Here is a 23,545-nt window from a genome sequence, read left to right on the forward strand (position 1 = left end):
TGACATTTTAAATCACTAAGTACTTATCTACATATTTGTTTGCTTGTTTTAAGTCAATTTTATTGACTTAATAAAATGCACCCCTCTTTAAGTGTACATTAATGGAATTTTGACACATTTAAACCCCTGCGTAAACACCATCACAGTCAGGATATAGAACATATCTATCACCTTCCAAAAGTCTCTTATGTTCCTTCCCACTCAATCCATTCCACCTTGGACCATGTAACCACTGATCTGTGTCCTATATATTAGATTTGCCATTTTTAGGATCTCATTAAATGGACTCAAACAGCACGTACGCTTTTGTTTGTAGCTCCCTTGGCTTAGCTAAGTGCTTTTCACATGCATTTAACTTATCTGTTTCAATAGTTCACTCCTTTCTCTTGATGACTAGTATTTCACTGCATGCATATGCCACAAATTACCTATTGTAGGATACTGAGTTGCTTTGGCAAGTTCTGAATAAAGCTGTTTGGACATTTGTTTACAGATCTTTGTGTCGGCATATGTTTTTATTTCTCTTGGGTTAACACCTAGATATGGAATATGATAACTGCATATTTAGCTTCATTAGAAAGTGCCAAACTATTTCCCAAAGAAACTGTACCATTTCTTATAGCAATATATGAGATTTCCAGTTGTTCTTTACCCTCTCCAAGACTTGGCCTTGTCAGTTTCTTTTAAAAATTTACCACTGTAATGGGCATGTAGTGTTATCTTATTGTGGTACCATTCTTCTTGGAGGCCTTAGCTCATTCCCAGGCTGAATTATGTTACTCTGACTGTGTTGTCCATTCAATGGGGACCATAAATGGACAGGTAATGATGTTTCAAGAGTAGGATTAGTACTATGGGAAGGACCTCATAAAAGGAGCACTTTCAGTTGAGGAGTATATTTTATACTTCAAATACATCCTTTACAATGTGAAACTTTATAATTATACTTGTGTACACTCCATACAATGCACTCCATGTACTAAAATCAGAACAGGTATTCTTAATGGTTTTGAATGGCTGTGAATCAAGGCCAGTGGGTAAAGTGAGCAGAGGCCCTTAGGGGGCAGCAGAGGACCACATACCAAGAGACTCATGGGTTGGGGAATAGGGTATGTGTCTGTCTAAGTAAAGGGGCCTCTGTCTGTCACTAGCTAATAGGTTAAACTGTTTGCCCTTCTATTCTTCAATAGTAAATAAGGATAAAAGCTAAAGGAGTTGGGGTGTAAAAACTCACAAACTCAAAAGCATGCAGGGGTATGGCAAGAAATATACTGCTGAGAATGTGACCAGTGTTAAGACAAAGGGTGTTTAAAGGTTTGTGGTCAAATTGAGCGTACAGTGCTTCACCAGGAGGCATGAAAATTCACCAAATAAACGAAGTGAGTTTTGCTAGCTAATCATCTTGCAGCACCTTTGCACACGTGCTGCAAATCTGTGACCCTAGAATGTCACCTGAAGAGGATTAAGAACGCTGGACCACACCGAGACACATAGGGAACTCCACTGAAGATGGGAAAGGAGGCAGGAAGTATCAGCAAGGGAGAGCTAGAACTAGGGCTAGAACAAAGATGGAAGCGAGGACTGAGCTGAGGTGTGTTATAACGGAGGGTGTGAGGATTGTGGTTGATGGTGACGTGAGTGAATTCATACTTACTGGGTACCTACTATGTGTATAAAGAAACGTATACACACTTTCTGTTAATTTTCATAATAACCCTTGAAAGTAAGAGTTACTATCCTCATTTATACATGGACAAAGTTTAAATGAGGGAGGTTATGCAAGTTTGTAGAGAACTCAGGCCTATGTAACTCTAACTTCAAATCTCTAAAAGAGATGAGAGAATTGGTAAACTGAGACTTGAGAATCAAAACAGATTGAAAATGAGGGTTGCTATCAGGGTTGCAGGCCAATGCCTCTTAAGACTTAATATGCCTCTGAATCCCCTGGGTATCATGTTAAAACACAAATTCCGATGCAGAGCACCTGGGTTGAAGCCTAACAAGCTCCCAGGTAATGTCCATGTTGCTGCTCTGCAGACTATGTGCTGAGAAGTTTGCAGCCATGCTCACCTGAACCTTATATTGCAACAATAAGTTTTATTCTGCTCTCTCTAACTTGAAAAGCCAGCATGTATTGAGGAATATCACTTCTATGGGGATGGGGGAGGCTTAATTGCACACAGGCTTGTTTCTAAACTGTGAGATCTGCTTGTTTTTTGTCATAGGACTTGGATTTTAATCCGTACTCCACTAATTCCTACCCGAGTGACCTCGCACAGTCCTCTTGAAGAATTAGTTTCCTCATCTACAAAATGGGAATAATAATAATCTACTACTACATAAATCATAATGCCCTTTTTCATTGTTAATATTTCACACTGTAAAATAACTTGACAGATGAGGACCTTGACACAATGTCTGGCACATGGAAGATGATCATTAAATGTTTGCTGAAGACTGAATGAATATGTATATGTTGTATATGTTGATGAAAACTGACATAGCACCTAATATAAATATTAAATTAACACTTAAGGGCTTCCCTGGTGGCGCAGTGGTTGAGGGTCCGCCTGCTGATGCAGGGGACACGGGTTCGTGCCCCGGTCCGGGAAGATCCCACATGCCGCGGAGCGGCTGGGCCCCTGAGCTGTGGCTGCTGAGCCTGCGCATCTGGAGCCTGTGCTCTGCAACGGGAGAGGCCACAACATTGAGAGGCCCGCGTACCGCAAAAAAAAAAAAAAAAAAAAGTTATAGGCATTAACTCTCTCTTTCTAAACTTTCTTTACATGGACCACACAGGTCCACAGCTCCCACTTTAAGTAGTTCTGGTCTAACCTAATGTCTGGAGCTCTCCCATTTACTCAGGACTCCTGACTGCCATGTTCCCATAATTTGCTATTGAAATAAATCAATATATAATGTGACTTGCAAAGAATTCACAATGACAACTCATTAATCCATATTCAAATAGGTAAAAACTAGAGAAGCCATGTCTTTGGCTAGAAATGTCTTCACTTTTTTCATCTCTTGTACCATTTAACTGAGACATTTTAGAGACTATGTCTCAATATTTATGGTCGAAGCTATTTCCATCTGAGGAGTAAAGGGTTGGAGATTGATGGGTCCCTGTGGTTGATATCTTTAAAGTCTGACTTCTTAACCTCCCACAAATCTCCAAATGCGGGTGGTTAACTTCATCACATACATATTAGGATATTTTTGTAATTTGCGTTTGAATGACTTCTTCTGAATGAACCTGGTTGGAGGGGTATGAAATACTGTTTATGGAAAAAGAAAATTAATGTTGTGGTGGCTATGTCTGCCAGACTTTCACGTCTCCCCATCCATGTAATCATGTATATGAAACTTCCTTTAGTGGGCAACAACTCACAGTTGAGGGAATTTGTCTATAATAAACCACTTGGCTTATGTTGCATCAGATTAGATCAGATCAATTTCCTTCATTCTTAATTCCTTCCACATCATATCAGAATGCTTCTTAAATGAGATGCCTGTAAACAGATCTGGGTCCTTAAGGGAGATGAAAAGATATGAATATAAATGTCAAAATGCTTTTTGGGAAAGGAGACTTTTCCTTTTGTGAATGATCAGTTGAAGAGTGGTAGAATGAAGAGCTAGGTTTAAGGGGATATTTGAGGCAGAAAATAAAGATCCAAGGTATAATATTTGTATTTTTTGCTAAGTAAATATATATATATATATATATATAGTCAAAAACTAAGTCCTTAACTTTTAAGGAAAGGGTGTTGCTGCTTCATAGAAAGTATAGAAAAATCATGTTTTACTTCCAAAAGAAATAAGCCTACGTGAAGCATTACAACGTTGGAAGGCCTCCTGTGGGTAAACCACTTTATAACACTGATTTCCTGCAAGCATATATCAGCTCACATTAATGCTCATATAGTTAGGTGTGCCATCTGTTGTAGCTTTAGATGCCAGATAACATTTCTATGGGTTTTCTTAAATCATACTAACTCATAGAGTGTCTATGATACTTGACTAAACTTGCTGACCAAACAAGCTAAGAAGAGATTGAGTTTGCCTCCTAGCAAACATAAGATTTTTTTCCTTTTCAAACATTACTTGAGATCTTGCTGTCCTTGAAATCTCTATAGGATTTATTGCCTTACTTCTCATTTGGAATTTTCATTATATTTCCATTCATCCTAATGATCTTTCTTGTATATTTGTGTTCTTTCTCCATATGATTATCAGACAATAAAAACTAAGTGATGACTCTGGGGGTTGAATTGCTGGACCTATTTTTCTCTGGTCAGAGAAATGAATGTTATAATCTAGGTAATAAAGTCTGAGAGAGACCAGTTTATTTCAACTAATTTCCACCAAGGTAACATTGTATGATGAAACTTTATATTGTGGTTGGATGCATAGAGTACCAAGTGACTGTTTAGTAATGATAACTTAAAATTATCAGATGTTGCCATGTATTTGATATGTATGGTAAAAGGAGAAAGACAATGAAAGACTTGTAGCTCAGTAACCCATGAAATCCTTAGAATAGCGGACTTGTTAAGACATGTTAAATATTAAATATCTTCTAAATAATTTTTTCAGATAACTCAATGATCAACTCAGCAAGAGCAGCAAACATCAAAATTCTACGGCTTTGTATATGTACAACTGAATCACTTTGCTGTACACTTGAAACTAACACAACACTGTTAATCAACTGTACTCCAATATAAAATAAAAATTAAAAAAAATTTATACGGCTTAGGACATATCTCACATCCTGGGAGCACTGTGTACAAGCTTTCAGTCACCAGAAAATCAGCAAGAAGGGAAATGAAGACTTGTGGTATGTTTGAATCAACTGATGTCTTATTTTAAGCACAGTTTTCTTTTTCCTTTTTAAAAAAAACCAGGTGAATGTATTAATGTTGATATTCATGCACAGAAATGGGTCAGCTGATATTTTTGGAACTCTGTTTTGTTCTGCTTTGTTTCTAAGGTCATTGAAGAGACCCTGGACAGGTAGTGCACTAGACTCTAAATATCCCTAAGGGCAGTTTTTTATTTGTTCCCTGTGGAAATGCATGAGAAGACCCTGAGCCTGATAGAGTGCTTAGTATATGATAGAAGTTGAGTTAATATTTGGTAATGATGATGGATTTTAGGCCAAGTATATTTTGAGAGCTGGAGTCTTTTTGTGAACAAGAGTAATAAAAACAATGAACCTTTATTAAGCACTTATTTCAGGCAAGATGCTAAGCATTCCACATAGATTTTTAAAAATTCATTGTTAGACCAACCTTAAGAGACAGATATTATTATCCCTCTTCCAGAGATTAAAGCAAAAATAAAAAAAACAAAGAAGCTGAGAGTTAGAGGTATTGAACGATATTGCAGCTCTAAATTGGAATGCTTGAGCCCTGATTTGAACCGAGGCATTCTTAACTCCAGAGCTCACTCTTAACCAACAAGTGCGCTATTCTGCCTTGCCACATGATGTTCCAAAGTTGTGGTAATAGCCGTCAAAAAGGTAAGTTAAGGAAAGACCTGACTTCAAGAAAGACAATACACATTGGTGGGACATTTTGCCATGACAGCTGGATGTCTTCATTTTACAGAAGATGGCTTGTTAGATATCAGTTTAATTAGCCAACTTCCTCTTGGGTCTCCATGTAGTTGCTAACTCCCTTGACCATGGAAATGACCCTGAAAATTGTGTCTGTGTCTGGTAGCTGGCAATGTGCCCTAACAAAATATCTGTGTAGTAGGTAAGTTGCTTTCTAAATGTTTCATGCCATTTTCAAAAGCCATTTTCTGACCACAGAAATGAATGGAGTGTGCTAAGAAGTGACGTGTGGTATGAGAGGGCAGATGATTCCACTTAGCCATAACCTAAGTGACATGCGCAATATTAAAATGTATAGATTTATATGCTTAGACTCATTCTCTTTCACAGACTTTCTCTCCTCTTTATAAAACTGAGTGTGACTAGTTCTTAGCAGCCTATTAGAGAGCATGGAGATTCTATTCTAAAAATGGTTTCTCATGGTGCTTATTTCAAGGTGCAGCAGAAGCTCACCCTGTTCTCTGCCTGGAGCAGGGAGTAGATTTTCCATTTGTGTGACTTACCTATCCTGCTATTCTCTCATGTACTCTTCTTCAGCAGAGGGATTATAGGACTTCCAGAAGCTAAGGACCATGTTTGTCAGACAGGGTGTGTATATCTTACATCATTTCTTATAGGTAAAACTATTTCTTGTAGGCTAAAAGGTTTAGAGCTGCTATGTAAATGAGTATAGAATAATGTCATCTTCCTCACAGAAAAGTTTGGGAAAGTAAATATCAGAATTCTTTATTTTAAATTTGTTTCTAGCCATTGCCAAGCAGGGATTTAGCTCTTTATTTTAGAATACCTCAATAGGTATCCCAAACTTATATGACATTTCTGATTTTACAATCTAGGAATACTCTAGCAGATTTGACATTCACGGAGATTCTTCTCTTCTTTTGATTTCTTTCACCCGATTTATGTATTTTGCTATATTTTTACTCTGCACTATTGCATCTCCCTAAATTGCATGCATCTTGCCTTTACTCTCTTATTTTTACTATTGTAGTTTACAAATTAGTTGTATGATGTGTTGACAGTTTAATTATGATTATTGTGCCTTAAAGTTTGGGTTAAACCCAAAAGGCCAGAATATTCACTATTATTATTATTATTATTATTATCATTCTGAGCTTCTTGTTATCTTGTTTGCTGTGTCAAATTGTGCATAGATGCAGAACTAGAGTAGGATCAAAATCAGCCATGTCTTGCATAACAATTTCAGCTTTTGTGCTGTTTTAAATTAACTATTTTTTATGCCATAATAACATCTAATGTTTTCTTTAGGAAACAAAAAAAGCATATTTTTCTCTTTGACAGTAGCAGCCTTCCAAACCTCTTTTTTGATCAAGTTGGTAGCATAGGTGTCAATGTAAATTGTTTTTTACCTCAAAACTCTAGTGCTTTGTGTATTAGAGGTAACCTCCATGCCGTATAAGCTATTTACTTCAGTGACTTCTTCTGACAAGCATCTACCTCTTTACCACTTAGTGCCCACTGGTGAATTTTACTTGGTTTTGGATGAAGAGCTGGGAAAACCAATTATCTCAGTCTTGCACATTTCCCTGATCAGGGATCAGTCATGTGCTTTAATCTTAGTGTCATGTGATGCCCAAACTGTTTCTTGCTTTGCAGTGAGTTGCTGCAACTGTCCATCTTACTTTGATTGCTCTTGAAAACATATCCACATCTGTCTGTGCCTAATTCATGGGCATAAACTGCGTATTGGTGACAGCGTAGTATGACGAAGGGAACGTTAAAACTTTAGTGTCAGAAAGTCTGACTTCAATGGTGGCTCTGCCAGTTATTAGACATTTGATGTTGGGCATGTTGCTGATCCTCTCTGTGCTTCAGCAGCTTCAATGATAAAGTGCAGTTTATTAAAACAATAATTTTAAGGATGTTTATATCATATATGTTGTATGTTATATATAATATTATACAGTTATAAACAATTATATATAAATATAATTTTAATTGCATGTTATGAATTAGATATTACACAATACATATTAAGTGTTGTGCATATTTTGTGTGTGATATATTATTTTGTTTCTCCTTTTAGTTTCATTTCAAAGTTGATGTGATTTATCCCACATAAGTCAGTGTATTCACACCTTTGTCTTTTTTAGTCTTGGAAATCATTCTCTTTTTTGCTATCAAAACATAGGCAAGGACCTTAACCCTCCCTTGTGTGAATTGTCACTGCCCCTGAGTTACCAGTTGGCCTTAGAGAACTTATCCATGCTATGAGTACCAATCCTCAGGAGCAGTAGGTTCCCCAGACCTAGGAGGTTTTCACTTCAAATTTAAAATATCCCAAGGACAGTCTCTGAACACTGGATTAATATCTTGTGTTCTAGGTCTAAATGTCATACTGGTGGAATGACTAAAATATCTTGGCAGCCCCAAGAAGATAAAATTAATTATGTCTGGTCCATCAGCAAGGGCTCCAAATTATAGCTAGCTTTACTAGGTAGGTAGGATTATGTCAGTCACAGCTGGAGTAAAAGTAAATTCTAAGAAGAGAGAATAGTATAAGCAAATATACAGAGACCAGGATTTTCTATGGAGTTTTTGGTGTAGGAAATGGTGAAAAGTCCATGGCGATAAGTGCATAGCATTCCTTCTGTGTTGAGGGAAAACATAAATTATCTGGAAGGTATCTGCTTGCTTTGATTTTGAAAGTTTAATATTATGATGATATTTTGTTTTGTTTATTAACTGTGCTAACTAACAAAGATGAGTTTTTGATACATAAACAGAACTATTAGCAAAATTATGATGGAGTATTAAAATGGGAGAACTAGTCACTATTCATTTGAACATAAAATTTCTTAAAAATACATTTATAAAAAGACTGGTAGTAGAGTTTACTGGTAGTGGGGAAATTTTAGACATGTCAACGGCCTCATAAAATATTTATATTTAGTCCCTCTGTGCTTTCTGCCATACTTAAGATGAATATTTTTGACTTAGATGTAATGTGATGATTTCGATTCCTATTCCCCTCCTCCACAACGAACACATTTTCTTTGGTCCTTGGAACAGAACCTGTACTCATTTGTACTCAACAATTGGAATTCTGAAATTTATAGTTTGAGAAGTCTGAGATGAAGTGAGTGGTTTTTAAATCTTATTGGTATCATGTAAAGGGAAATCTTCTTTATCCAGTCCATGATTAGAAAAAAATTCGAGGTACCAATGTAAATTGTTTGCAGGGAAGCAAGGAGAATTGATTGAGGAACAGAGACTTGAGTTAAGAGGACAAGTTAGATGTTCACTGAAGTAATTCAAGTAAAGGATGTTGAAGGACTGATGTAGGGCAATGAGAATTGAAGAAGCATTTTAGATTTAGAATGTGTAAGACTTGAGAACAGATTGTTAGGGGTTGAGGAGTTGGAGATGATGAGGAAAACTCTGAAGTGCCTAGCTTGGGTGACTGGTTAATGGTAATACTGGTAACTTGAGTAGGAAGAAATGACTGAGCTGAAACCATCTGTTGGAAAATGAAGTGGGTTAGAGTGAATTAAGGGGTTGAGGAAAGTGGCAAAGGTTTGGAATAGTAAAAGAAATGGTAGCAAAAAGGATGAATAAGAATCATATTTAGCCTCCATGAGGTCACAGCTAAGGTTGGAAAACAGGAATTGACATTCAAGTTTTCAATGGCTCCTCACTGGTTGCAACAGCAGCCTTCAATATTTTCCTAACCTGAAATATAAGAGGGGCAATATCCACATCTTAAGTATTATCTTATTTGGCTTTGGCATAGACAAAACTGGCTTTAGAATTGTAAAGTTGCCTATTAGTTAGGTGTAAACCCAACCCTTTCTCCTAAGTATCTAAGTGAATGAGTGGGGTATTATAAAGGGATAACCTTATACGAGCTCTATTTTATTTTTGTAAAAAATATATTTCAGTTTTGATAGTTTAAACTATTATTTGAATAAATTACTTATAACATATTTCTTAACTAGCCTGAACACTGAAATTTAGAACTTGTCTAAACAAAAAAGTTTTTGAACTTGTTGGCCCAGCAAATGGGCCACAGGTCTCCACAGTCAGACACTGTCTCAGATTTTATCTTCCAAAGGTGGTTGCAAGAGGTATCTGTTACTCCATATGGATTTCTAGAACCTTTCCACTATAACTAGAGTCTAATTCTAAGACTGGAATCTTGAATCTAAGTGTATTTGCGATTTGCTTGCAACTGAAGGAATGCAGTCGAAATGACTGCATGACTTCTGAGGCTACATCAAAAAAACACAGTGCAAATGGCAAGATTTCATTCTTTTTTAGTGCTGGGTAATATCCCATTGTATGTATATTTACCACTTTATGACGTAGCTAAGGGTGTTTCCAGGCATAGTCCTGAAAGTGCCACCTACCTTCTCCTAGCTACCAATAATAAAAAGAGAGGCGAGAGATGGATTGAAGAAAAAGTTATTCAGTTTTAAAGTGGAATTCAGAAGAAATGTAGATTCCAGAGGGTGTTTTTCAGACAACCAAGTGTTTTCAAGGTAAGAAAGGACCTCGACACAAAGATCAAATCCAGGGTGGAATTATACAAACTTTTGTTAAGACCTTAGAATTGATTTAAGATAGAGCTACTTTAGAAACCTTCAGACAGACACAACGACCTCTAAGTAGCTTAAGGGCATGCTGCACAGATCCTTCTAATTAAACAGTAGGGCTTCTAAGATTCTTCAGGATACTGTCCAAGGGGACAGTAGAAAATGTATTGTCTTGAAGAGATTATTGATACAACTTGGATGCTAGTAGCTCTCTTTTCAGACTTCACCTCTTTTTCCTCCTAACACTGCCTCTACATTACTCTGAAAGTGTACTTGCTTTGACAACAAGGTGCCTTGGGAGTCAACCTGTCTACATAGATTGAATCAATTATTCTCCAAGAAGACGTGGCTCCTTTTAGTGGAGAGTAGCCATAGGATTGAATCTGGATGCGACTAATTGAATACTGGATGCATTTCTTTACAGGAGCCTGTGAGATAGGACAGGATGACACAGAAGCAACTAGATTCATTTTTGTCTGGCCAGAATATAACCTTTTTTTAAAAAAATAAATGTAAGTTTGAATTGATATTTTGAATTCAACTCTTTATTTTTTTTAACAGAGTTGATAACAGTTTTAACATAATTGCCTTTATTGAGAATTTATTACTTGACTGTTAAATGTTTTTTTTAATATCATTATTGGAGTATAATTGCTGTACTTTGTTGTGTTAGTTTCTGCTGTATAACAAAGTGAATCAGCTACAAGTACACGTATATCCCCATATCCCCTCCCGCTCACGTCTCCCTCCTACCCATACTGCTGAGATGACCTTTCTTTTTCCCAAAGCTACATTACATTATCATATTAAGAAGGTGTCCAATTACAGTGTTACCCCTAAATTTAGAAGTCCACTCCCACCTCCCTGGCATTTTCATCTTTTACTCAAGCGTCTTGGAGCTGGCTTCATCCTTGTCAGGATGACCTGAGCACCAAATGAGCGATGAGACAAAGATATCTCCATTTCCAGCTAAAGGAACACTGGAAGTCATAGAAACTTAGTGTCACAGCATAGTATTAAGGAACAGCAATAGAGACAAATAAAGAATTTAAGGTTTTGACTAAAACGCTCTTTAAAAAAAAAAGACTTTATTTTTTATAGCAGTTTTAGGTTCACAGCAAAATTGAGAGGAAGGTACACAGATTTCTCATTTAACCCCCTAAACCTTCACACGCATAGCCTCCCTCTGTTATCAACATCACCCATCAGAGTGGTAGCTTTGTTAAAATTGATGAACCTACACTGACACGTTTTTTTCCTTTCTTAGGATATAAGTTATACTTCTCTTTTTACTTCTTAAAGTGGTTGCCCTAGAGTTTTCAATATACAGTTACAACTAATCCAAATTTGTTTTAAAATAACAGTATAGCACTTCATAGGTAGTATAAGTACTTACAATAACAGAATCTTAATTCCTCCCTCCCATCCCTTATATTATTTTTACCATTTATTTCACTTATATATAAGCATACATAAACGTATGAATTTATGCTAATTACGTATGTTTATATATATCAAAAACATCGTTTCTATTATTATTTTGAACAAATTAGTGTCTGTTGGATCAATTAAGAATAAGAAAATTAAAAGTCTGTATTTTACTGTCAGTATTCCTTATTCCTTCCTCAGTGCTCTTCTTTCCTTTATGTAGATGCAAGTTTCTGATGTATGTTATTTTTCTTTTTTTCTAAAGCACTTCTTTTAACATTTCTTACAAGGCAAGTGTACTGGCAACAAGTTCTCTCAATTTTGTTAGTCTGAGAAAGTCTTTCTCTTTCTCTGTTGAAGAATAATTTTGCAGGGTGCAGAATTATAGCTTGCTGGTTTTCCCCCCAACACCTTAAATATGCACTCTCTTCTTGCCTGCATGGTTGTTGAAGAGAAATTGGATGTTATTCTTATCTTTGTTCCTCTCTAGGTAAGGTATTTATTTCCTCTGGCTTCTTTCAGGATTTTTTCTTTATCTTTGATTTTCTGTAGTTTGAAATGATATGCCATGGTTTAGTTTTTCTGGTATTTATTCTGCTTGGTATTTTATGAGCTTTCTGGATCTATGGTTTGGTGTTTGACATTAACTGGGGGAAAATTCTCAGTCACTATTGTTTCAAATATTTTTATTCCTTTCTTTGTTCTCCTAGAATTCTCATAACATTTATGTTACACTTTTGTAGTTGTACCAGAGTCCTTGGATATTCTGTCTCTTTTTTTTAGCCTTTGTTCTCTTTGCTTTTCAGTTATGGAGGGTTTCATTGATATATCCTTTAAGTCAGAGATTCTTTCCTCAGCTGTGTCCAGCCCAATAATAAGCCCATCAAAGGTATTCTTCATTTATGTTGCAATCTTTTTGATCTCTAGCATTTCTTTTTGGTCCTTTCTTATAATTTCCATCTCTCTGTTTACATCACCCATCTGTTCTTGCATGCTGTCTACTTCATCCATTAGAGCCATTAACATATTAATCATAGTTGTTTTAAATTCCTGGTCTGATAATTCCAACATCCCACGTCTGGTTCTGATGCTTGCTCTGTCTCTTCACATTGTGTTTTTGTTTTTTAGTATGCCTTGCAATTTTTCCTGATATCTAGGCATGATGTACCAGGTAAAAGGAACTGCTATAAATAGTTTGGTAATGTGATGGTAAGGTATGGGGGAAGAGGAAGAGCTCTGTTGTCCTATCATTATGTCTCAGTCTTTTAATGAGCCTATGCCTCTGGACTGTGAACTTCACAAACGCTTCTCAGTGTTTTTCTCCTCCATTAGCTGAGACATCATAAACAGAATAGGCTGGTGTTGGGTTTTCCCTTCTTCCATGTGTAAGGCTGGAGTGGACTGGAGTTAGATATTTCCCTTCTCCCAGGTCAGTTAAACTCTGATAATACCCCAGCAGGTTAGGCTCTAGTTAACTGGTTTCTCCTGAAGGCAGTCCTTGCTATGAAGATCATAGCAATCTGGTTTATTTCAAAACGGTTCCTTTTCCTTCCTTCTGCTAGAAGTACAAGGAGATTTTTCTTGATATTTATTGTGAGAACCTCCTTGAGTCCCTGAAGGTAAATCTCACAAAATTGTAACCCTCTACTTCCCAATGACTGGGCTCCCATGGAGTTTCTAACTCTCAGAGCTGTCCACACTGAACCTCCAGCAACTCATCAATTACAATTTAGGATTTCCACTCTGGCACTTGCTCCTGCAATAGTTTCCACTCATGTGTCTTTGTTTTAGCAATCGGTGACTCCTTGTGTTCACCTGTCTCTTTCCAAACTTGAGGGTAGTGATTTTTTTCCTGTGTCTTTTCCTTTCTTACAGATCCAAGAAGAGTTTGTTGGCTTTTCAGTCTGTTCAGCTTTTCACTTGTTAGGATGGAATGGTAGCTTCCATGCTCCTTATATGTGGAACAAGAAACAGGAAAATAGGAATTCTTTCTTTCTTTTCTTTCTTCCTTCCTTCCTTCCTTCCTCTCTCTCTCTCTCTCTCTCTCCCCTCCCTCCCTTTCTTTTTCTTTCTTTCTTATAAGTTTTGAATATTTTTAAATCTCATTTTCTTTAATCTATTCTCTCTCTCTCTCTCTATATATATATATTTTTTTTTTTTTTTTTTTTTTTGCGGTACGCGGACCTCTCACTGTTGTGGCAGCCGCGCAGGCTCAGCGGCCTTGGCTCACGGGCCCAGCCGCTCCACAGCATGTGGGATCTTCCCCGACCAGGGCACGAACACGTGTTCCCTGCATCGGCAGGCGGATTCTCAACCACTGCACCACCAGGGAAGCCCTAATCTATTCTATAATTTGATTTTGTTTCCTTATTGTAGTGACTTCTGGAGGATATCTATACTAGTCAAAAAACACCTTTCTGACCTTTGTTTGCCTCTTTTGTCTATGGAGCAACAGGCAATTGTGTTCATAAGCAAGCTGCTTGAGTATGTTGTGGATTTGTAAGGACAAATTGAAAGATTAGCATTTAAAAGAAATATCTGTAAAATTTTAACCAATCTAGACAGTTGGTGAAGATTAATTTACCTCAATGCTACCTAGATAAACATAGACAGGGCTGTCTGCACTAAGACCTCTTAATGTATTTCAAATTTCTTTAGTAAATTAGCCTTCATTTTTAAAGATAGCATTGGGCTTACATTCATTCAGTTAGAAATGTGTTACATGGGCAAACGCTGACCAGATTTTCCATTGACATCAATTATATTCAATCCAGGGTATATGTCTATTAATTAAGATCTCCCTTAAATAGTACTGTAAGGATGTTACTAGAAAAATAAGTTCAGAGAGAGACCATCTTGAGGAAGATGCTTTCCTGCTTCACGGTCTTCAAAGCAAAAGAGAATTCTACCTTTAGGGCCCTCTATCCATTATAAATGTAGGGACAAAATTACTACTTTGCTTTAATTTGTGATTTTAAGTATTATGTGTTTTAAGAGAGTGAAAGGTGAAGTGGGGAAATGAAATATATCAAGCTATGAGTCCCCTTATTTCAGGGAGGATCACTACAGCTGCTACCACCCCTCCCTAGTCAGTTCCCAACAAGGATCCTTCTGCCCGGTGTCATTTGAGCTAATAGAACGAGACCGAGTTTGGTTTAGAAGCAAAGAAGAGCTTTAGTCTTCCACTAGAGTGTGAAGCGGTGCAAACTGGCGCTTTAGAGTGCATGATCTTCCCGCAGGGCTCTGGGCGGGGCTACTTTATAGGGTTCTCATCAGCACGGGGGCGGCCGCGGCATTCTCACAAGTCTGGCGCAGCTGTGCTGCTCACGCCTCTCCCGGCGCAGCGTCTGCACACAGCCCGCCGCCGCCATCTTGAATAGTGGTGTGCGCAGCACTTCTGCGCACGGCTCGCCAAGGTGAGTCAGCGCAGCTTTTCCGCCCGAGCAGCTCGGGCCTGAAGGGCCAGGCCAAGGCCTCTGCGAAAGTAGAATGGGCACAAAGGAAAAGAAAAAAAGGTAAGACTTTATTTTATTACCCAGATTCTGTTTTTGTTTCCTGGGAATTGTTAATGGACTTTGCCTGTGACGCAACTAGAGTGAAATCTTTGAAGAGAGGAGAGTGTTTTGAAAACAGCTGTGTGTGTACGTGTGTGAAGGGCCGCAGAGCATGCACTCACTAGTTTGTTTCCCAATATAATTTGTCAGACTGTGCATTTACCCAAACGTATTTTGTATTTCCCAGAAAAAAAATAGTTATGTTTTCTTTACATTACAGAAATTTAGGCGTTTTAAAGAGAAAGAATGTTTACGAGGTGCTCTTAGATATTTAAATCTTTTGTGACAGCCAAGAGGAAAAAGCAGGCAGCAAAACAAGTCGCTTTGCTTGGGTGAGCAAGCACACCATGACTGTGTGTGGCTTCCTTCTGTGCCTTTCCTGTGTGTTCTCGTTGATAAAGTGCAAGCAGTTCTTTGCCTGTGTTGAGGAGGAAGAGATGGAAAAAAATAAAAGCATTCCCCCGATTCTGTTAAACAAAAATCAATGATGAGTTTGTAAACATTTAAAGGTAACACTTGAGTTAATTTCTAATTTAATTTCAGTGAGTTTGACTACCATTTATCTCCCTGCTCTCAATAACAGGTTTTCTGTTGTCATTTTCCTGATGTTTGAAAGCGAGGTTTGCTGACCGCTGAGGACTGGTCTCCCATTAGCATTAGTCAGACATGGCTCCCGTGGCTCCGTCACGGCGCCCTGGAGTTTCCCTGACAATCCCTGTCCTTGATGTACGTTTCCCTTTTGGGTCTCAGGCTGTGCAGAGTGGGGCAGCACCTGTCAGAGATCTGATTGAGCTGCCTGGTGCTGTCACATTTCCCGGCTGCCCTGGCCAGGGAGGCAGATGTAGAAGGACACACTGGGACTTGTATGTGTTGTCAAGTTGGTTGGTAAACACGGATTATCAGAGGAGATTTAGGGCAATAGGGACAGAAAGAAACAGAAAATAAATACCTTTTTTATCCTATCAGCTAAGAAGCATTTATGGGGATGTATTAATTAGTAATTGGCAAATCATTTCTTGAACACCTGATATACCCAAGATAAAGTTCTAAGTCCAGCGAAAGGCATGAAAAGAATAAGGTAGGAAACCGTCCTCTCAAGAAACTTATAATCTTATAGTGGAAATAAGAATTATGTAATTGACCATATTTTAAGGTATAAATTGCCACTAAGAAGCCTATGGGAGCTCAGAGAGAAAAGCCTCAGGGGCATTTAGAAAGGCGTTTTGGGGAAGGGGCGTTTAGGTGATTTATCAACCTTGGAAAAATATATTCCTTTTAGAACTAGGTTTGGAAAATTTTATTGCATGTTTCCATGATTACAGCATGCCTCAAGCCATCAGTGATATTACATGAAAGCTTGTGTGACACTGGAGGGGTCTCTATTAGCTGTACAAAAATCATTTGTCACAGGAGACAGACATTTGGGAAGATGAAGGAAAGGGGTGCTGAAGAATAAAGAATGAAGAAAAAGGAACATAAAAAGGCTCCCATCACTCTGCCATATTTTATGCCTCAGAATTGAGTCATTAAGTGCAGTACACACTTAAATGGAAAGGTTTACACAAAAGTGAATACCAATAGGCAGAATAATTGGAGGACATATTAAAGGCTATTTGCTGCAATTCACCCTCTGACACCTAAAATTCATAACACTTTCACAGGCAAAGTACTCTGATCTCCTCCCAAGGTCCCTGAAATTCTCATGTCACTAAAGAAATAGCTCAAAATTCCAGAACCTCATCCTCCAGATCAGGTCCAGGTAGATGAAGTTCTGGTGTAATATATCAAGCTATGAGTCCCCTTATTTCAGGGAGGATCACTACAGCTGCTACCACCCCTCCCTAGTCAGTTCCCAACAAGGATCCTTCTGCCCGGTGTCATTTGAGCTAATAGAACAAGACCGAGTTTGGTTTAGAAGCAAAAGAAAGCTTTAGTCTTCCACTAGAGTGTGAAGCGGTGCAAACTGGCGCTTTAGAGTGCATGATCTTCCCGCAGGGCTGTGGGCGGGGCTGCTTTATAGGGTTCTCATCAGCACGGGGGCGGCCGCGGCATTCTCACAAGTCTGGCGCAGCTGTGCTGCTCACGCCTCTCCCGGCGCAGCGTCTGCACACAGCCCGCCGCCGCCATCTTGAATAGTGGTGTGCGCAGCGCTTCTGCGCACGGCTCGCCAAGGTGAGTCAGCGCAGCTTTTGCGCCCAAGGAGCTCGGGCCTGAAGGGCCAGGCCAAGGCCTCTGCGAAAGTAGACTGGGCACGAAGGAAAAGAAAAAAAGGTTAGACTTTATTTTATTACCCAGATTCTGTTTTTATTTCCTGGGAATTGTTAATGGACTTTGCCTGTGACGCAACTAGAGTGAAATCTTTGAAGAGAGGAGAGTGTTTTGAAAACAGCTGTGTGTGTACGTGTGTGTAGGGCCGCAGAGCATGCACTCACTAGTTTGTTTCCCAATATATTATAATTTGTCAGACTGTGCATTTACCCAAACGTATTTTGTATTTCCCAGAAAAAAAAAGTTATGTTTTCTTTACATTACAGAAATTTAGGCGTTATAAAGAGAAAGAATGTTTACGAGGTGCTCTTAGATATTTAAATCTTTTGTGACAGCCAAGAGGAAAAAGCAGGCAGCAAAACAAGTCGCTTTGCTTGGGTGAGCAAGCACACCATGACTGTGTGTGGCTTCCTTCTGTGCCTTTCCTGTGTGTTCTCGTTGATAAAGTGCAAGCAGTTGTTTGCCTGTGTTGAGGAGGAAGAGATGGAAAAAAATAAAAGCATTCCCCCGATTCTGTTAAACAAAAATCAATGATGAGTTTGTAAACATTTAAAGGTAACACTTGAGTTAATTTCCAATTTAATTTCAGTGAGTTTGACAACCATTTATCTCCCTGCTCTCAATAACAGGTTTTCTGTTGTCATTTTCCTGATGTTTGAAAGCGAGGTTTGCTGACCGCTGAGGACTGGTCTCCCATTAGCATTAGTCAGACATGGCTCCCGTGGCTCTGTCATGGCGCCCTGGAGTTTCCCTGACAATCCCTGTCCTTGATGTACGTTTCCCTTTTGGGTCTCAGGCTGTGCAGAGTGGGGCAGCACCTGTCAGAGGTCTTATTGAGCTGCCTGGTGCTGTCACATTTCCCAGCTGCCCTGGCCAGGGAGGCAGATGTAGAAGGAACTGCACACACTGGGACTTGTATGTGTTGTCAAGTTGGTTGGTAAACATGGATTATCAGAGGAGATTTAGGGCAATAGGGACAGAAACAAAATAAATACCTTTTTTATCCTATCAGCTAAGAAGCATGCATGGGGATGTATTAATTAGTAATTGGCAAATCATTTCTTGAACACCTGATATACCCAAGATAAAGTTCTAGGTCCAGCGAAAGGCATGAAAAGAATAAGGTAGGAAACCGTCCTCTCAAGAAACTTATAATCTTATAGTGGAAATAAGAATTATGTAATTGACCATATTTTAAGGTATAAATTGCCACTAAGAAGCCTATGGGAGCTCAGAGAGAAAAGCATCAGGGGCATTTAGAAAGGCGTTTTGGGGAAGGGGCGTTTAGGTGATTTATCGACCTTGGAAAAATATATTCCTTTAGGAACTAGGTTTGGAAAATTTTATTGCATGTTTCCATGATTACAGCATGCCTCAAGCCATCAGTGATATTACATGAAAGCTTGTGTGACACTGGAGGGGTCTCTATTAGCTGTACAAAAATCATTTGTCACAGGAGACAGACATTTGGGAAGATGAAGGAAAGGGGTGCTGAAGAATAAAGAATGAAGGAAAAGGAACATAAAAAGGCTCCCATCACTCTGCCATATTTTATGCCTCAGAACTGAGTCATTAAATGCAGTACACACTTAAATGGAAAGGTTTACACAAAAGTATGAATACCAATAGGCAGAATAATTGGAGGACATATTAGAGGCTATTTGCTGCAATTTACCCTCTGACACCTAAAATTCATAACACTTTCATAGCAAAGTACTCTGATCTCCTCCCAAGGTCCCTGAAATTCTCATGTCACTAAAGAAATAGCTCAAATTCCAGAATCTCATCCTCCAGATCAGGTCCAGGTAGATGAAGTTCTGGTGCAATTCCTTATGCAAATTACGGAATTGCTAGAATCATTCCATTTCAAAAAAAAAAGAAAAAAGGAATATAAAAGATTAACATTTCAAAAATGGTGTAAGGCTATAATGGTATAAGGGAGCAGGTTGGTATAAGGAGGAAGGATGAAGCCATTGCCATAAGGAGTTCAGGGTGTCAGGGAGATCGGTTTATAAAGGAACTGGAGTAGAGGTTCATGGATAGCCTCCCTTTAGCCTTAAGGCTCATTTCTCCTGCTGCATTGAATGAGGAATAGGTGTCGAAATCGAACTTGGTTAAGCAAGCTGCCCCTTTCCTCTAGCACTAAAGCATCACTGCATGGGGTGGCCCAGGAACTTTATTTCTAGGCCTTGTGCACAGGACCCTGCACAGCTCAAACAACTGTAGTGCTGAAAGGGCCCACTTCCTGTCATATCCGTCTGCATAGTTCATTTCACTCTGCCTATTAACATTTCTCCCTTGTTCAGAGCAATGATGCTGCATAACACTGAGTTATTATGTAAAAGCTGTATGCTGCTGTGCTGATAATTGGAAACTTCCAACTTTATGTGGCCCAGTGGAACAAAGTAAGCCTGCTGGCTTTAGTGGTGTAATGCATTTGTTTTAGAAGAAAGGGATATTTAAATTGAGTTTGGGTGCTTGCTTACAGGTTTGACTGTTAAGGTTCTTACGTGATGTGTTAACTGTGTAGAGGCTAACTCCAACTTGGAAATTACAGGGCCAACTCTAGGAACTAAATAGTATAAGATAATGTAACACATAATTTTTAAAAATGAGCTTCTATGTAAACCATTATACAGAGTCTATCAGAGAGATTTAAAAATGTGTAAGACAATTCCTGCTTTTAAAGAGATTATATTTGTTAGTGGGAATAACAGATAAGCTGATGCCCATATTACAAGGCAGACTATAATAAGTATAAAGAGAGAGAGATAAGCAAAATGTCATAGAATCTCTCAGAAAAGCAATGAATCAGGAAAAGCTTCATGTAGGAGGGTGTTATTTAAAATGGGCATTGAGAAGCAGTAATCTGAGAAGAAACTTACTATTCTAGTCTGATAATAATAGAAGACCTGGGTGTAGGACATTGCAGAGTAGTCTTGGAGAATAAGAAATAGTTTACTTGTTCTAGAGTTGGGCTATGACATGTATTTTATATATATATATATATATATATATATATATATATATGTTTCTGAACTCTACCTACAACTTACTAACATAGAATGTCTGAAGATGAAACGAAACAGTCTCTCTCACCTTCAACTCTTCTGGTTTGAAATCAACTTGAGTGTAGGTTACATATGAGAGAATATCAGGAGATAAGATTGGAATTTAGGTAGATGGGACACATATGGTATTGTCTCAATAAACTATTAATAATTTTTTTCAATAAACTATTAATAAGTAACTGCTGAAATTTCCTGATCTGGATTGTAATATACTTGCAATTATGATAATCTTGCACATTAGGTGATTCAAAGGTAAATAAGATAGAATTCCTATACTCTAAAGACTCATAGTCTTGTAAGGGAAATAAAAACCGACAAAATGACATTTAAGACAGTGTGATATATGGGAGTATCAGAGAGAAATTCCGACTGTATTTCAGATATGAATCAAACATTTTCTTATTTTCACTCATTTGAGCCTCTCCAGCCCCTCGGTAATCGAATGATCACATAAAATACTTTGACAGCTGAGGAGCACTATAAAAATTTGTCCCAAAAGAAGAGAAACTGTAGGACTAGGACCAATTAAGTGGTTAGTTATTGCAACAGTCTGGGTGAGATGCTTAAATTTTGTTTCAAGTAGTATCTCTCAATGAAAAATTCTAACAAAAAACCAGGAAAAGTTTATCTTTGCAGTGTAAATGGGATTGTATTGAATTGATGTCATTGATGATTTAATTGAATTTTGATGAAGTATACAATCTGAGTCTCATGGATCCAGAGTAGATACTGGCTGACCTTGCTCAGGAAAAGGAAAAAGAGCAAAGTTTTTGGTCTGGTAACTGGGCATACTGAATTCAACAGACTGATTGCCTAGTAGCAACCTAGAGAAATGAAGTTTCAGCTTCAATCTCTTTACATGTATTTTTATCCTTGATTGGTTCCATGCTTAAAGACTGATTCCTGGGGATAGGCACCTATCTTTAACGTGGATTGCAACAGTAATAAGAGAACATGAAAGGATCAGCACGTATCTTTCTGCACTCTGGGAAAAATAATTCCAAGTCCATGGACCAGTTATTGCAATTTCCAGAGGACAGCCCAGCCCAGTGACCAGTACTCTCAGTATAAAAGCTACATCTTCATCTCATATTGGAACTCAAGACACAGATTATGAGTATGAATTTTTATTGTGCTCATTAATTTTGAAAATACTTCCCTATATGTTGTCCTGCAGTTACCATGGACTAAGGGGCTGGGCAGACTTAAATGAACGACGGAAAGAACAAATTTTTCCATACCTGAAGTAAAGTAGGAATTTCTCTCTGATATTTCATATATCACACTACTTTTATTATGATTATTTATGTGTTTATTTCTCTCAGCAGCCTGAGTCCTCAGAGTGCAGAGATTCTATCCTGTTTATTTTTACATCCCCAGAAATATCTAGCATGGTATTTTTCAGAATGGTGATTTTTAATAAATGTTTGTCGGCATAATTAGAATTAAATATACAAATTATTTAGTCATTGGTGAAATTTGGCAAAGATGCCCAGAGAATGGTTCTCCATATAGAAATTAATATGATCAGTATGTTCTAAGAAATTTTAATGTGTTGTATCATTTAATAATGGTTTTATTAGATAGACATTATCATTATTCCCATTATACCAGTATAGAAACTAAGGTCCAAAGAAAGTAAGCAGCCTTCCTAAGGATACACAGGTAGGAAATAACATAGCCATAATGTATAATTAGCATATTACCAGGGTCTGAGCTCTTAACCACTTTGCTGTTGCTTATGTTAATTCTGTCAACGTAATTTTTGTAACTGTAATTTACAAATTTTTGTACCCCCTATATTTGTGAGGTGGTTTCTACAGCAAAGGGGCTCTGTGTGTTATCTGCCATCACAAAACAACTGTGGAAGGCCAGCAGGGCAAGTGTTATCTTTATATTACAGGTGAAGAAACTAAAGCTCTAAGAGGCTGTGATTTCCCCCAGAGCCACAGAGCTCTTAACTGGAAGAGCTTGCACTAGATCATGCTCTTATGATTCCAGTTGAACTTGGTTTCCTCATTTGTGTTACGGAGTTCCTACACTACAGTGTTTTGTGAGTAAAGTAAAGTACCTTACTACAAAATATGCATCCAATAAATGTTTTCTTCTCAACCATTATTATTATGCTAACTTTATATCACATGATGACTAATATTGATAACACCTCTCAAAACAAAAGCAGATTTCTCTTTCAAGATTGGGTTTAGAATTCTGTATTACTTCCACGTGGGTAAAGCTTTATTTTCTTCATCATTCATCTATTTTTTTCTTTCCCTATTATCAAGCTTGACTGTTAATCATTCTATTTAATCATTGTTTACTTTGGGAATATACATATAAATTATTAAAATTATACTTCTGGTTCCCTGTTCATATCCTGTCTCTATGATGTTCTGAAATTAACATTTGTAGTATCTGGTATACCTTCCATAATTAATTTTGTTGGCATAGTTCTCAGACTCTTTGTTTCCATTTTTATGCTTTGTCATCAAGTTACCAAATTGTTGAAAACTTCACTTTATTCTAGCTTTTTCATGTTTATGTGTGAAATTTCACCAGCCTTAGCTAGAGTGTCATCTTTGAGTCTTCGGCAAATACTGGAGTCAAATTCTTCAAGGTTCGATTGACTGTATGTACTGGCTAAATGTTTTTGAGATTGTTGACCATGTTACCGGCACCAGAAGTGAGTGTGAATTTTGTCCTAAAAGGGCAAAATAATATGGGAAAATATTGTGTTCTCTGAGCATCATTGTAAAGAGGAGATAGTGTCATTAATTTTGTTAATGTATGATTGCTCAAATTTTTCTTGGCCCTGATCGCTTGTAAAATAGAGTTGCATTCATTTATTCATTTTTTAATGGAGCAAAGATAGTCATTTAAGCAGGTGATGCTGGAACAACTGGATATCTACATGTAAATAAATGAATCAAGACACAGACCTTAGACCTTTCAAAAAAATTAACTCAAAATGGTTCATAGACCTTAATGTAAAATGCAAAAATATGAAACTCCTAGAAGATAAGATAGGAGAAAACCTAGATGACATTA

General features: G+C 37.8%; 1 long non-coding RNA gene across 4 annotated transcripts in view; it reads left to right on the forward strand.

Moving 5' to 3' along the window:
* The window catches only part of LOC307195528, a 719,283-nt gene that overhangs the window by 224,013 nt on the left and 471,725 nt on the right, over positions 1 to 23,545 (forward strand). For 3 of the 4 annotated variants that reach the window (XR_013830858.1, XR_013830859.1, XR_013830860.1), the window contains exon 6: positions 4,597 to 4,840. This is a non-coding gene — a long non-coding RNA (uncharacterized lncRNA). Of the gene's footprint in view, positions 1 to 4,596; positions 4,841 to 15,134; positions 17,430 to 23,545 lie in introns of those variants that run through there. The other variant, XR_013830861.1, reaches the window with a different exon arrangement.

This window comes from Stenella coeruleoalba (assembly GCF_951394435.1).
Source record: "Stenella coeruleoalba genome assembly, chromosome: 12".
In the NCBI taxonomy this organism is placed as follows: Eukaryota; Metazoa; Chordata; class Mammalia; order Artiodactyla; family Delphinidae; genus Stenella; species Stenella coeruleoalba.